Genomic DNA, 13,073 nt, shown 5'->3' with positions numbered 1-13,073 from the left:
CCGCAGCGTCCGAGTTGCTGCCGGCCCGTAATGAGTGTACGAATGTTACTTGTCGCTCACCGTCCCTGTATATAATGTAGAATAAATCCCTCCCAAGTTTGGGTTTTCATCCGCGAAGTCCCGTCCTCCAACCCCAACATCTGGTTGGCAGCGGTAGGATCACCTCCGAATGCATCAGCTGGTGGCAGCGCTACGGATCAACCTTCGTCGAGAAAGATCATAAGGAACCGGGAAGAACGAAGAAGAGAGAGCCTTCGTCGAAAGAGGTCCGAAGAGACTGGGAGTATCGAAGAAGGAGCGAGCCTTCGACCCAGGGAGTCCGGAAGGAACCGGCAACAGCGGACGAGCGAACCGGATGGCAGGGTGCTGCAACCGTAAGTGAGTGCATGGTTTTTTTCCTTATGATTCGCCAGACTCAAAGGTTGTGTGTTCAATTTTGATAGTTCTGGGAATCGGGAGTTTGATGCATTGTGTGTTTGCACAAATTAATTAAGGAAAACAGTTTTAACCACCTGTCGGGGCAGCTGCCATGGATCTTAGAAGGTTGACGAGGTTAGACTTGTTGTTGGTGTGCGACGATTTGGGAGTTGAGGCGGACGAACGGATGGAAACGCCAGCTATCATAAAGGCGATTCAAGATAGTGGCAATGATGAGAAAAGCATTGAGCTTGCTTGGGAGGTGATACAGGAGCCACGGGAGCGGGAGCGTCGTGTACGTTTGCGAGAGCGTCGTGAAGTTAGGAGTAAGCGTCAGCGTGAAGAACGCGAGAATGAACGGAAGCATGAGCTTCAAGAACTTACTCTTAGGTGTGAGCGTCACGGACGTGAGAATGAACGCGAACGTGAGCGAGAGGAAAAGTATGAGAGAGAGAAGGCAGCACTGATCAAAGAGATACAGTATTGTGATCAGTTATTGGCACAGAGACAACGGCTGTCTGAGAATTCTGCAGGTAGTAGAGAGCGAAAGAATGAGGAAGTCTCTAGCAGAGTTTCGCCAAAAGCCGAGGAAAAGATTAGTGCCTGTGAGATTGGCTGCCGATTAATAAGTGAAGGGAAAAGGCTAGCTGCTAACGATGCCTTAGTGGCAACAGAGGCCGTTAAAGGCCGTAGTGAGAGCGACGAGGTGCTGTGCCAACAGATGACTGTGGAGACAGCTAGGCCAGCTGCGAACAAATTGGCACAGTTACCGCGTGTGTGCGTTGCTAGTAAGGTTAGCGAGGTTGCTAGCGAGGAAAAGGGTACTGTTGACGCGACAGACGCGAGCACCCATGTAGAGCCAGATCTGCGTGCAGAAGTGCAGTGCGAGCTGGACGATGCAGTTGAGAGTAGTTCTCGGGATGGCGAGCTCCGTAGTCCACGAGAGAACAACTGCATTGTTCAGGGATCGGTGCGGCTCTCCGCCAGTCTAGATGGCCTAGATAGGGATGATTCAGTTGTTAATCATTCGGACGGTGCGCGTGAGACAGCGATCGATACCGACGGGCTGTGTGCCGATGCACAGCGTGAGCTGGGCAATGTAGCAGAGGGCAGTTCGCAAGAGTGCGAGTTGTCTTACTCGAGTAAAGCCTGCTGCATTGTGCCAGAGTCGGTTGAGCTGTCCGCCAGTCGAGGCAGAGCGAGTGTTGATTTAAGTGAGAATCACTCAGACTGTGCGGGTAAGAGACCGATCCGGGCCGACGAAATGTGTACCGGCCAGCACGAGGCACGAGAAGGCGACAGGAAAGTGAGTGCGAAGAGAAAGCGCCGTAAAAAGAAGCGCAGTAAAGACCGAAAGACGGTAATTAATGTAGCGCCGCCAAAAATGGCGAGAAACCCAAAAGGGCAGGGCGCGAGGAAAAAGGTGCGGTCGTCAAGGACGATGTTGACGCATCCAGAATGGTCGAGCCACCGGTCAAAGGGGGACCGCGAAGAATGTTCTGCACGGACGCGGACAAAGGGCACGAGGCAGTTAAGCTCCTCGTCGTTCCGTAGTTCTTTTCACAGCTCAGCGTGTAGTTCGAAGAAACGCAAGGTGGCAGGACGAGACCAGGTGGGCAGTAGCGACGCGGTCAATCGAGTTTGTGTTGAAAGCGGGGCGCGAGGACGCAAATTGGCAGGAGAGCGTAACGTCTTGGGGGAGCTGATAGTTAGTCAGTCCTTTTGTTGTTCCCCGGCAGCCAGAGTAGCTTTCAGACCACGCCCACCCCGGGTACGACTCAAAGTATGAGTCAGACGTAAGCGTTTGGAAAGGGAGGCCAGGAGCCCTTCCGTAGAAATGAAGTGTTTTGTTTTATTTTTGAGCATCGGAAAGTTTTTCGCGAATTGAGACTAGGATTTCTTTCAATATGTAAACGTATGAGCTTTGTTTGTGTTTTCATTCGAAAGCTCCGAGATTTGAAAGACGCGTTTGTGTAAACATGTAGTCTCGCGAGATGCTCATTAATAAGTAGATAGGCCTTTTTTTTGTGTGTGTGAGTAACCTGAAGGTCAAGGTTATTGTCGAAAGGCCTATGGTAAAGCGCGTGTGTGTTTTGAATTTTCTAAGGTTAAGCGCGTAGTTTTTAAGTGAGTGCATGATTTGCACGGAGAAGCGTTTTTAGTTCCTTTAGCGCGTGTCCTGTGTGGACGGAAGGAAGCAGATTTATGACTGGGTTGCTCGTGTGTGTTAGGGCAGCCGTATTCTGACTTCTCTGATAAGTATGCGTGGAACGAGTTATTAAGACGCATTATTTTAAGGGTTCTGCGGAGTGTGTAAGTCCCGCATGTTTAATTGTTCGTTTACGTCACGTGTCCTGTAGGACTTTCAGGGAAGAAACGTGAGTAAGCGTAAATGAAAAGTTTGCCTACAACGCAAGTACGCGTTCTGTTTAGTGACCGCAAGGCTAGTGCGCTTGTGATTACGTACTTGTGAGGTTGACCAGATTGTTCAGTGGCACCAATACGTGCGATAAGTACGCCACTGCGATAGATTGGAAACATGCTGTTCGTGTAGTTAGGCCACTTAAGTTATGTTCGGCTGTTTTCATTTGTTGTTTGCATCGTCGACGACCTTTTGTTTTGCAACAACAATAGTACTCTGGTCTTGTCGGCAATCGAGGAGAAATGGATAGCTGTTTGGAAGGGTGGTTGGAACTGTTGGTCAAAATTGGGGAAATAAAAGATCAGGGTTGATTTTGACTCAGTAATAGCCTGGCGAGTCAGGGGTGAAGAGCCTGCGCTTACACGTGGGGCAGCGCTGTGTTATTTGGTTTGTTTGACGTATGTTCTCCAGGGCCCAGGATCCCGAGGGTTGTCAAACGTGGCTCGACCCCAGTACCCTGCAGCTTCTTTCAGCGTTCCTCATGGCCAGCGAATTGAGTTCACCGGCCATTCAGAACTACCGGGGCGAGGACGAGCTGTTAGATATGGCGCCGTTTCCTGAGGCTACTTCGAGTTCCCCAGACCACATCGGATGGCAGCACAGCTAATTGAGGAATGCAGAAGCAGGAAGCGCATTCCAGAGAAGCGGCCGAGCAAACAAGTTTGCGGCCGCCAGGTCGTGTGCCGCCGGGATTAGAAGGGGGGCTCGGACAATGGAGCATGAGCAGCCCTCCCCTTCTCCTCGTTCGAAGTGCATTGCCAGTCTGCGAGGCAAGACCGCAGCAAGCCGCCAGGTGTGACACCACGACACGGGCGCCTACCATTGGCTGAAAGTGGCGTCATCGGAGTGGACTCTCCCATTGGTCAAACATGACGTGACTTGCAGTGCTCTAAGGGTTTATAAGAAGCCTTCCAGAGAGACCTGAGGATTGTGGGACATGCCCTGATTCCCTGATTCACCTCTCTCGAACTTCTTGCCGCGGGCCGCAGCGTCCGAGTTGCTGCCGGCCCGTAATGTGTGTACCACTGTTAATTGACGCTCACCTCTCTGTACATAATATGAGAATAAACCTCCTACCAAGTTGGGTTTTCATCCGCGAAGTCCGTACCCCAACCCCTACAGCGCGCAGGGAACAAGTAAACGGAGAAATGATAGCTAAAAAATGCTTTGTTAAAAATAACATGTACAAAAGTTATTTACTTAAGCCATGCATGTAAACAACTATAAATGAAACATCAAAAAATATACAACAAGCAGAGTTATTCATAATGTGACGACATACAGCTCGCTTCTGAATTATATGGAGTTTTCTTATACTCGAAGAAATTGTGGTTCCCCACACCAAAAAACAGTAACTTAATACGGATGTGAACAAAGCATCATACAAAACATTTTTGATATTTTGTGGCATCATATATCGCACCCTGGAGACTACACCAGCATTTTTCGCTAGTTTATGTGTGACCAGCTTCATTTGACGTTTACAGGATAAAGTGCTTTTTTGGTGAATACGAGGGCGAATCAGAAAGTGTTTGCTCCTATATTTTACTAGCCAAAATAAGGTACAGTCGCGGTCGAAAGTACGCGGCCCACGGCTCCGGGCGCAGAAGCGGCTACGGGGCGACACTGCGGCGCTGCTGTCTCCATCGGCCGCCCGCTTTCAGGGTGCACCTAGCGACGCCAGACTTCGCCCTCATTCTCGTGCGGCCAGGTCAAGCGCTTGATAAATTTCAAGTGCGGCGATCGGCTGTTTCGCAGCTGATGATCAGTACACACGAGGGCGCTTCCATTTTGATTCGTTTGCCGTGCTGCCGCAGTTCTTGGCACGGCGGTGGTGGACGGCTTCCGTGCAGGCTGGCAGGTTCGGACGGTTTCTGCAATGTGAGCCTAGTAACGCTTTCGCCTTAAACGAGAATGGAACCTTAGTCAGGACGGGCGTTGACACCAACAAAGTGGTGGCTCTTTGCTTGCTACTCTTATGCACGAGCGCCTTGCCATGGCGTCTTTCGTTTAGAGCCTGCATCACAAGGCACGGAACCACGGCACACACGGGCGCGAGGCGCACGTAAACATGAAGCGTGAAACCAAATCGGGCACTGCCTGGCGTACTACGTTCTGTGCGCTTAGCCGAACGGAGGAACGCGCGACTGCCGTAGCCGGTGCACGTATGCAAGAGATGCGAGCTGGCGCGGGGATGAAGGCGAGCGCTGCGCGATGGAGATTGCAGCGCCCCGGTGTGGCTCCGCAGCCGCTCCTGCGCCCGGAGCCGTGGGCCGCGCATTTTTGATCGCGATTGTTCATACAGTCGATTACAGATATACGTACTATTCTACGTACCTCAGAATATTTTTCCACATAGTCCCAACAGCTGTTCCATACATTTGTCGCATCGCATCACTAAATTTGAGATGTTCCTGCGCTCAGCCAGCGATGCACGCGGCCTCCCCGAATCCTCATTGTTGTACAAACCTTCACGGCCTTTTGCGAACTCGCAACACCCCCATCTCATACTTCTCAAAGCGAGACACCTATCCCCGTACGTGGGCTGCATTTTACCGTGAATTTGGATCAGCGTTCGCCCCTTGCTCTATAGAAAAGGCATCACACTTCGTTGCTCGTACGCTGTGGACATGTGAAGCACAATCGCCATCTTCAACTACTGACAGCAGCGCCCTGCCGCGGAGCTACCTGCAGATAAGGCCGGGCCGGTCCAAGGAAGGTCCACCACAGGGAATGGATATGTTGACTTTGCATTTACGTCTGTAATATTGCGAAGAAAAAATACGAGCAAAGAATTTCTGATTCACCCTTGTTTAACACGAATATTTTTATGTATTGCACTGCCTGAACAACAAAAGTGCCAGCTCTGAGAACGATACTCTGATCACAGGAAAGTTTGTAGGTGACCTGAAAAGAACTGGCTTTTGTTTTGAACGAATTTGTTACAGACCATTGCTAGAGCAATTCCAAGGAGTTCGTTGCCTGAGTTACAAGTTGGGAAACCGATGGAGCGCAATATATTAAACTGATGTCATCCCCATGCGTTATAAAGGTGGGGTTGTTCGCAATACAAACAAGATCATTTATATAGATGATAAACAATATTGGCCCCAAAATGCTACGCTGTACGTGGTACACCTGCGAGTATTGGCCTAATATCTACCGCATTATTATTGATTACGACTTTCTTGTAACGATACTGAAGATATGATCTATTTATTTGTAGAAACGTCCTTAATATCTTAGTGAGCGCAAGAACCTTTGTATCTTTTCAAACACCTATTCAGCATAATTGTGAATGTAACTAATTTTATTGTTTCTTTTTTCGCACGCACCGCTATCATGGTGTGTTCAATTACACGTTAGTGGTAAATAGGCGCAGTGGAGGTTGTATACACGAATAACGGTCTTTCAGCGCCATTAATAGTGGGAAACCTTTCACTGTGAAGAGTTATAATTTGCGAAAGTATACAACAAAAACAGCGCGTGATCTCCACTTGAACTCTCTGGAGTGTCAGCTTGAATACTTAATCTAGCAACTTGCTGCGCTTGAAGGGATGACTAGCTAGAAAAGATATTCATATGAGACAGCACCTTGGGACTATGGCACTGCCCCACACATGTTCCGTGTGTGAGAAATCATATGCGGTTAAATCATTAGAACGCAGGAAAGGCACGGCCTTGCAGTCTGATGACGACGACGTATCCGCCGCCGGCTGCTGGCTTTTCGCAGATTCACGAACATGTCCGTCACTGCGCTCACTTGGGCAAACCAAACCTGGGTTCGGGAACAGCTTTCGCACTTGTGCACAAGGAAGCCCGACGTGATATCGCAAGTGGCTTGCGCGAACTCCACGAAAGATGCCGGCAAAGTTTTACGGCGCAGGTGTTCAGCTTCGTTAATGTGACAGTCCGCGGTACTCACGTGGCCGCGAGCCATAACTATAAAGCAGCAAAACAAGCGCCGTGTGAGGCGCGATCCAGGGCTCTGCGAGGGGCCGACAGGCAATCGCGTCTCTTGATTTAGCAATCTCGAGGCCCCATCAATTTCTATTTTCGGTGGAAAACTTCTAAACTTCAAGAAATCACGCAAAATACCCCAGCGTTCGTGGAAGCATATTCAATTCGGCCTTGCTGCCAATAAAAGAGGTCAACTAAATGGCCGCTTAAGCGAGAAGGCGTCGTAGAAGTTCGTTGAGCATCTGGGGTTCCTTATGCAAAAGGGCCATACGATTACGGTTTTAGCCGAAAGTGAAGAGATAATTAAATAATAAAGTTGAGAAAGTATACAAAAAGAATATTGTCACTGAAAATGCTTTAGTTTCTTCATATGTTTTAAAAGTTCGCGTAGCACAGATATTAGTCATCAGAAGGTAATGATTCTGTCCAATGCGTGTAGACAATAGGCAATTTAGTATTTTTCGTTTCCGTCAGAAAACTTGCATAAGCCAGAATTTCGTTTAAAATGTGATCAAGGGCAGAAAAAATAACGGGTAGTTAATGATTTATAGTATCATTAAGCAAATGTACATTCCGCCCACCCCCGGGAAGGTAGTGATGCGTCATATCCGCCAGACTTCTCCCTTCGCCGTCCCCTATTGTGTGGAGTGGAACACCGTATTTTCTGTTCCTTGTTGACCCCCCTACGTTTCTTCAACCAGCTGCTATGTTTAACATCTATCGCAGATTTCAGATTGCTTCAGCATAATTTTTATTCCTTTTCAGCCACAAATCTAACATCAACACTGAACTCTATTTCAGGATGTCTAACGGCCGTCATGAGTGAGGAAGCCCATCTGCGATCACGTGAGTAGCTCAGTTAAGTGCTGGGAACGCTAGTGAGTGGTTATATTGTTTATGCCCATTAGAGTGGCACAGTCTGGTAAGGTATACTCACGTGCTTCGAAGCCGTTTGAGTTGCGAAATAATAGAAATGTTCTTTGGTCATGCACGAGTTCATTGACCTGCTTCATTAAACAATAGTCCTTACCACGTCAAGAAACTTAAATCACAGGCTGAACCAGAAGCTTAGCGAGTAGCAGCCTAGTCAAGTTCAAGTTGTACGCGACATGGAAAAATCAATGAGCTTCAATTCCGTGATTCTTCAGAAAGAGTACTTTCGCTTTTCTGATGTTCGCAATTTACAACAGTTTTTTTTTTTAATTTACGTCAGCTGCATTTTAGCAAGGTAACGACAGGCCTTATTTATCAAGTGACCTTGATTTAACTTCTGTAGTTGTCATTCGAAAACTTTCGTTTCTTCGGCTATATGTGACATACTGCGGTATCGTCCGACTTTGCTATGTGATTCGCTTCCCAAAGTCGCTCACGAGCATGATGGCATGACGATGACTCCATCACCCCGTGACCTATGGCAAAGGTGGATTGACTCCGATGATACGACAAAGGCGATATGACAACGGCATGACGTGGCGATTTTAAAATGATGACGATGGTGTACAAAAGACAGAGTGACGAAGGCAGTATGAGGACGGCAGGTGCATGATGACGATGACGTAACAACCACGGTACGACGACAACCGGATGACGAAGCTCGAATGACGATGACAGCTCCACAATGACGGCATGATGACAGTATGACAATGGACGAATGATATCGACTGTCTAACGACGACGGCATGCCTATGGTGGCCATATTTATTTATTTATTTACGTCAATACCTTCAAGGCCCTAGCGGCACGTTACAGAAGGGAGTGGGAAAAAAAGGGTTCTAGTCGTAATACAGCAAAAAAAAACATTATGAATAACAGTAATAAAAAGTACAAGTTTACAAACGCGGAAGCACAGCAGACAACCAGGCAGATTATTCAAGTGCATAGTTTTGCGCGGCGGTTTTAAACAAAGAAGTGTCAGAAATATCGGCAACAGAGGTGGGCAGGTGGTTGCAATCGTTGGCCGTCTTTGGTATAAATGAGTAAAAATACGCATTCGTACGGCATTGTGGAATGCATGCCTTATGGCGATGATCTGTGAGAGGTGATATAAATGATGACTCAGAAAAAGATCACATTTTAGTTGGTGATTATGGTAATAAATCTTGTGAAAAAGTATCAATCGGAACAATTTTCTACGAAGGAAAAGACTAGGAAGGCTCTAGGTACTTTTCATTGCAGCTGCGCTAGCTCTATGAGCGAACAATATTATTACGATGGATCGCCGGTGGATCGGGTGGATCTTACGGGTGGATCGCGCTATTGCTTATGCGAGCCGCCTCCTAGCCCCATCGGAGCGCAACTATTCCATTACGGAACGCGAATGCCTTGCTGTTGTCTGGGCGGTTGCGAAGTTCCGTCCTTGCTTTTAAGGTCGCCCTTTTTCCGTAGTCACTGACCATCATGCTCTCTGCTGGCTCTCATCGCTAAAAGATCCAACAGGCCGGTTTGGTCGATGGGCTTTGAGGCTACAGGAATTTTCATATTCCGTGGTGTACAAGTCCGGCCGCCTGCACCAAGACGCTGACAGTTTGTCGCGTTACCCGATTGACGACTGTGACTCCTCCAATACCGCCAGTGCTTCTTGCGTATTCTCTGTATCCCAGCTGCTTCATGTCGCCGACGAGCAACATCGTGACGCCTACATCAGAGCACTCATCGACCGTTTTGAACACTCTCCGGCCGATGCTGCTCTACGCCTCTTCGTCCTCCGCGACGGTACTCTGTACCGTCGTAACCTTCATCCGGACGGCTTGGAGTTCCTGCTTGTAATACCTAAACACCTGCGCTACACCGTTCTAGAAGAGCTTCATGACGCACTAACGGCAGGACACCTCGGCGTATCTCGAACCTATGACCGTGTACGTCGCCGTTTTTCTGGCCGGGCCTTGCCCGTTCCGTACGACGTTACGCCGCCGCTTGTGAGCTTTGCCAACGACGCAAGAAGCCTTCCCAGCTCCCCGCTGGTTACCTGCAGCCGCTCGACATCCCTGGCGAGCCTTTCCATCGTGTCGGCCTGGACCTTCTCAGCCCATTTCCGGAATCCACATCAGGAAACAAGTGGGTTGCAGTCGCGGTGGACTACGCGACTCGCCACGCCGTAACCCGTGCTCTTCCGACCAGTTGCGCAACTGATGTTGCGGACTTCCTCCTACATGATATTATTTTGATGCGTGGTGCTCCGCGTCAATTGCTTACCGACCGTGGCCGCACCTTTTCGGCCAAAGTCATTGACGACATCATGCGTGCCTGCTCAATACAGCATAAATTTACCACCTCCGACCACCCCCAAACGAACGGCTTCACTGAGCGTTTGAACCGCACCCTTACAGACATGCTATGCAAATACGTTTCAGACAACCACCGTGACTGGGACCTGGCTCTACCTTACATTACCTTTGCATACAACTCTTTCCGTCTTGAAACTGCTGGCTTTTCCCCGTTTTACCTCTTGTATGGCCGTGAACCGACGCTACCACTGGACACTGTGCTTCAGTCCGCCACAGCTTCAACTAGCGATTATGCCCGTGATGCAATCGCCCATGCTGACCATGCTCGCCAACTTGCGCGTGCTTGTCTACAAGTGTCTCAAGACAGGCAGAAACAACGCTACGACCTCCGTCGTCGTGATGTCCATTTTGTGCCCGGCTCCCCCGTGTTGCTTTGGTCACAATCGCGTAAAGTCGGCCTTTTTGAAAAACTGCTTTCCTGTTACACAGGCCCATATCGCGTGATAAGCAAGGTGACCGCTGTCACCTATGAAATCGTTCTAGTCACGCCCACTACGTCCTCCGCTGTGACAACCAGTGACATTGTCCCCGTTGCCCGACTCAAGCCCTACAACTCTCCATGCACCTTGGATATTTAACAGCACCGTGACGGTGCTTTTGCCGCCAAGGTGGAGGGGGGGGGGGTGTAATATTCCGATACCATCGAGCGATGCTCAAGAGACGAGCCGCTGTGAGAACGACGAAGAAGTTGGTCGGTGCCCTTGGCACGAGCGTGTGTCAGGCTGGCTGCCTGGCTCCAGTGTAAATAGCGTGTAAATAGCATCTTTCGTCTGTATCTTTTCACACGTGACAATATAAAAGGGGCGCTCCGATTCTGCACCGATTCTAATGTGTTAGTAAATGTTTCGAGCACCGGATCCCTACCGAGCTTGCGTATTCTACTTTGGATCGTACTAGGGTTTTCTGATTATGATTATGATTGAACGACTAAAAAGTAGCGTCGAAGGATCGACGAAGGCAGTATGAAGACCACGGGATGACATTACTTAAGTGACAGCAACCGTAAAATTACAGCATGGTGACGACAAAATGACGACAATGATTTGACGACGACCGTATGACGATAATGGCATGACGACGGATGTCAAAGTTAGAATGATGACGATGGAACCATCGCGACAGCATCACGACGACGTTACGACAACGAATGGGTGACGACTGTGTGAAGACGACGCGCGGACCATGATGGCATCACAACGATATGAGGACGATGGTATAACGACGAGTGTATGACGGCAATGGCGTGACGAAGACAGCACCGTGATGTCTCTATGGTGACGGCAGCATGACGAGAGTCGTATGACAAATCTCGTGCGTTGATGATGGCACTACTAAGACGGCATAACAATGAAGGCATGACAACCGATGCATGCTAACGACTGTAGGATGACAACGCTATGACGGTAAAGGCACGACAACAGCAGCATAACCACGATTGAATGACGACAGCATAAATGCAGTAGCATTATGAAGAACGGTTGACGTCGATGGAAAGACGAAGGTGGTATGACGAAGACGTCATAACGACACTGAGATTACGTTAGTGCAGTGATTACGGTGGTAGCGCGATAGCGTGACGACGACGACATGGCGACAGAGAGAGATGCAAATTAGAGAAAGGCAGGAAGGTTAACCAGAGTTAAGGCACCCGGTTCGCTACCATGCAACAATGTTGGCGACACTGTTGCGACTACGACTTTGTGACCACAATGGTGTAACGACAACGACATGAGAAGCGTCAAATGATCATGTTAGAATAACGATGCGGCAACAAACGCGATGCCATTACGACAACGGCATGACTGCGGTAAGAGCAAATGGGTTGACGGCAACTGAAAGTGTACGTCGACAATGGCGTGATGACGACTGCGCACCATGAAACCTGTTTGACGGCAGTGCGTTGGCGACGACCTAACTACCATGACGTCATCCATGCGGCGGCGAGACGACAGACGCATTACGAGTGCACGACGACGACGGCGTGAGGACGAGAGTACTGAATTGGCGATGACGTAACAACCACGACCGCATAGCGACTAGATACCTATCAGCGCAAGCACTCAGACAACTGGGCCACTGGGTCGGCACAGGCTGCTTGACAACACCGGCATGATGAGAGTGAGATCACGAAAGTGGAAAGACGATGATAGAATGGCAAAGACAGCATCACGAATACGAGGGTGAGTAATTTTATTAGCTAAAGCAAGGCACATACATGTACAAGTGTGGTTGCTTGGGCTAGTTGGCAATTCATGATCGAAAATAACGTACAGCGCTAAAAACAAGGACTGCGAGAGAGGACATACACAGCGCTGACTTCCAACAATATTTTATTGCGTTGCCACATTGTGTGTATATATGCCAGAGGGGGCATGCTTAGAAAATGAAAGGCAGTCTCAAGGGGTGACAGAGAAAAAAAAACGAACATGTACGTTTTTTCAAGTGGTCACTTGCTCGACGATTACTAGAATGCAAGAATGTTGTCTGGGGGCCTATATAAATATGCTAACATTTATGCCACTCGGCAATTTTAGAACAAAGCACATCTCCTCTTGCACATCTCCTCTTCTACTCCAGCTCAGGCGGCTGATCGAGGCCGTGCGCGTCTTAAGAGGCAATATCCGGTGGGTTAGAAGGCTAATCGCCAACAGATAGCTGATAGCCTATGTGCACTGTGTTCTCGCGCGGCTAGTTCGCGTTTAAGCGAGAAAAGTAACATGACGAAGAATTAGCTGTCACTGATTTTGCTCTTCTTCTTGCCAGCATTCTGCCAGAGTGTGTCCGCGTTGATCGACGGAGACAGTTTCGTGTTTGCCTGTGTGGGCGTGGCAACGTGCTTGTTAATTTAATTAGTAAGCGAATGCTTACAGCAGTTTATGCAGTTCACAAAACTACTAACCTTACTACGCATACATGTCTAATAATTTCCTATCGCACACAATGCTTCGCCTTTCGGGTGAAACAGTGACTATCTCAGGCTGGAATAAACT

At 48.8% G+C, this 13,073-nt stretch overlaps 1 long non-coding RNA gene across 1 annotated transcript in view; it reads left to right on the top strand.

Moving 5' to 3' along the window:
• Positions 1-13,073, top strand: part of LOC139054880 (uncharacterized) — a 38,055-nt gene that overhangs the window by 8,942 nt on the left and 16,040 nt on the right. Inside the window, exon 2 of the long non-coding RNA XR_011511578.1 lies at positions 7,601-7,645. This is a non-coding gene — a long non-coding RNA (uncharacterized lncRNA). The remainder of the gene's footprint in view (positions 1-7,600; positions 7,646-13,073) is intronic.

This window comes from Dermacentor albipictus, chromosome 1 (assembly GCF_038994185.2).
Source record: "Dermacentor albipictus isolate Rhodes 1998 colony chromosome 1, USDA_Dalb.pri_finalv2, whole genome shotgun sequence".
Taxonomy (NCBI): Eukaryota; Metazoa; Arthropoda; class Arachnida; order Ixodida; family Ixodidae; genus Dermacentor; species Dermacentor albipictus.
This window is presented reverse-complemented; position numbering and strand designations above follow the sequence as displayed.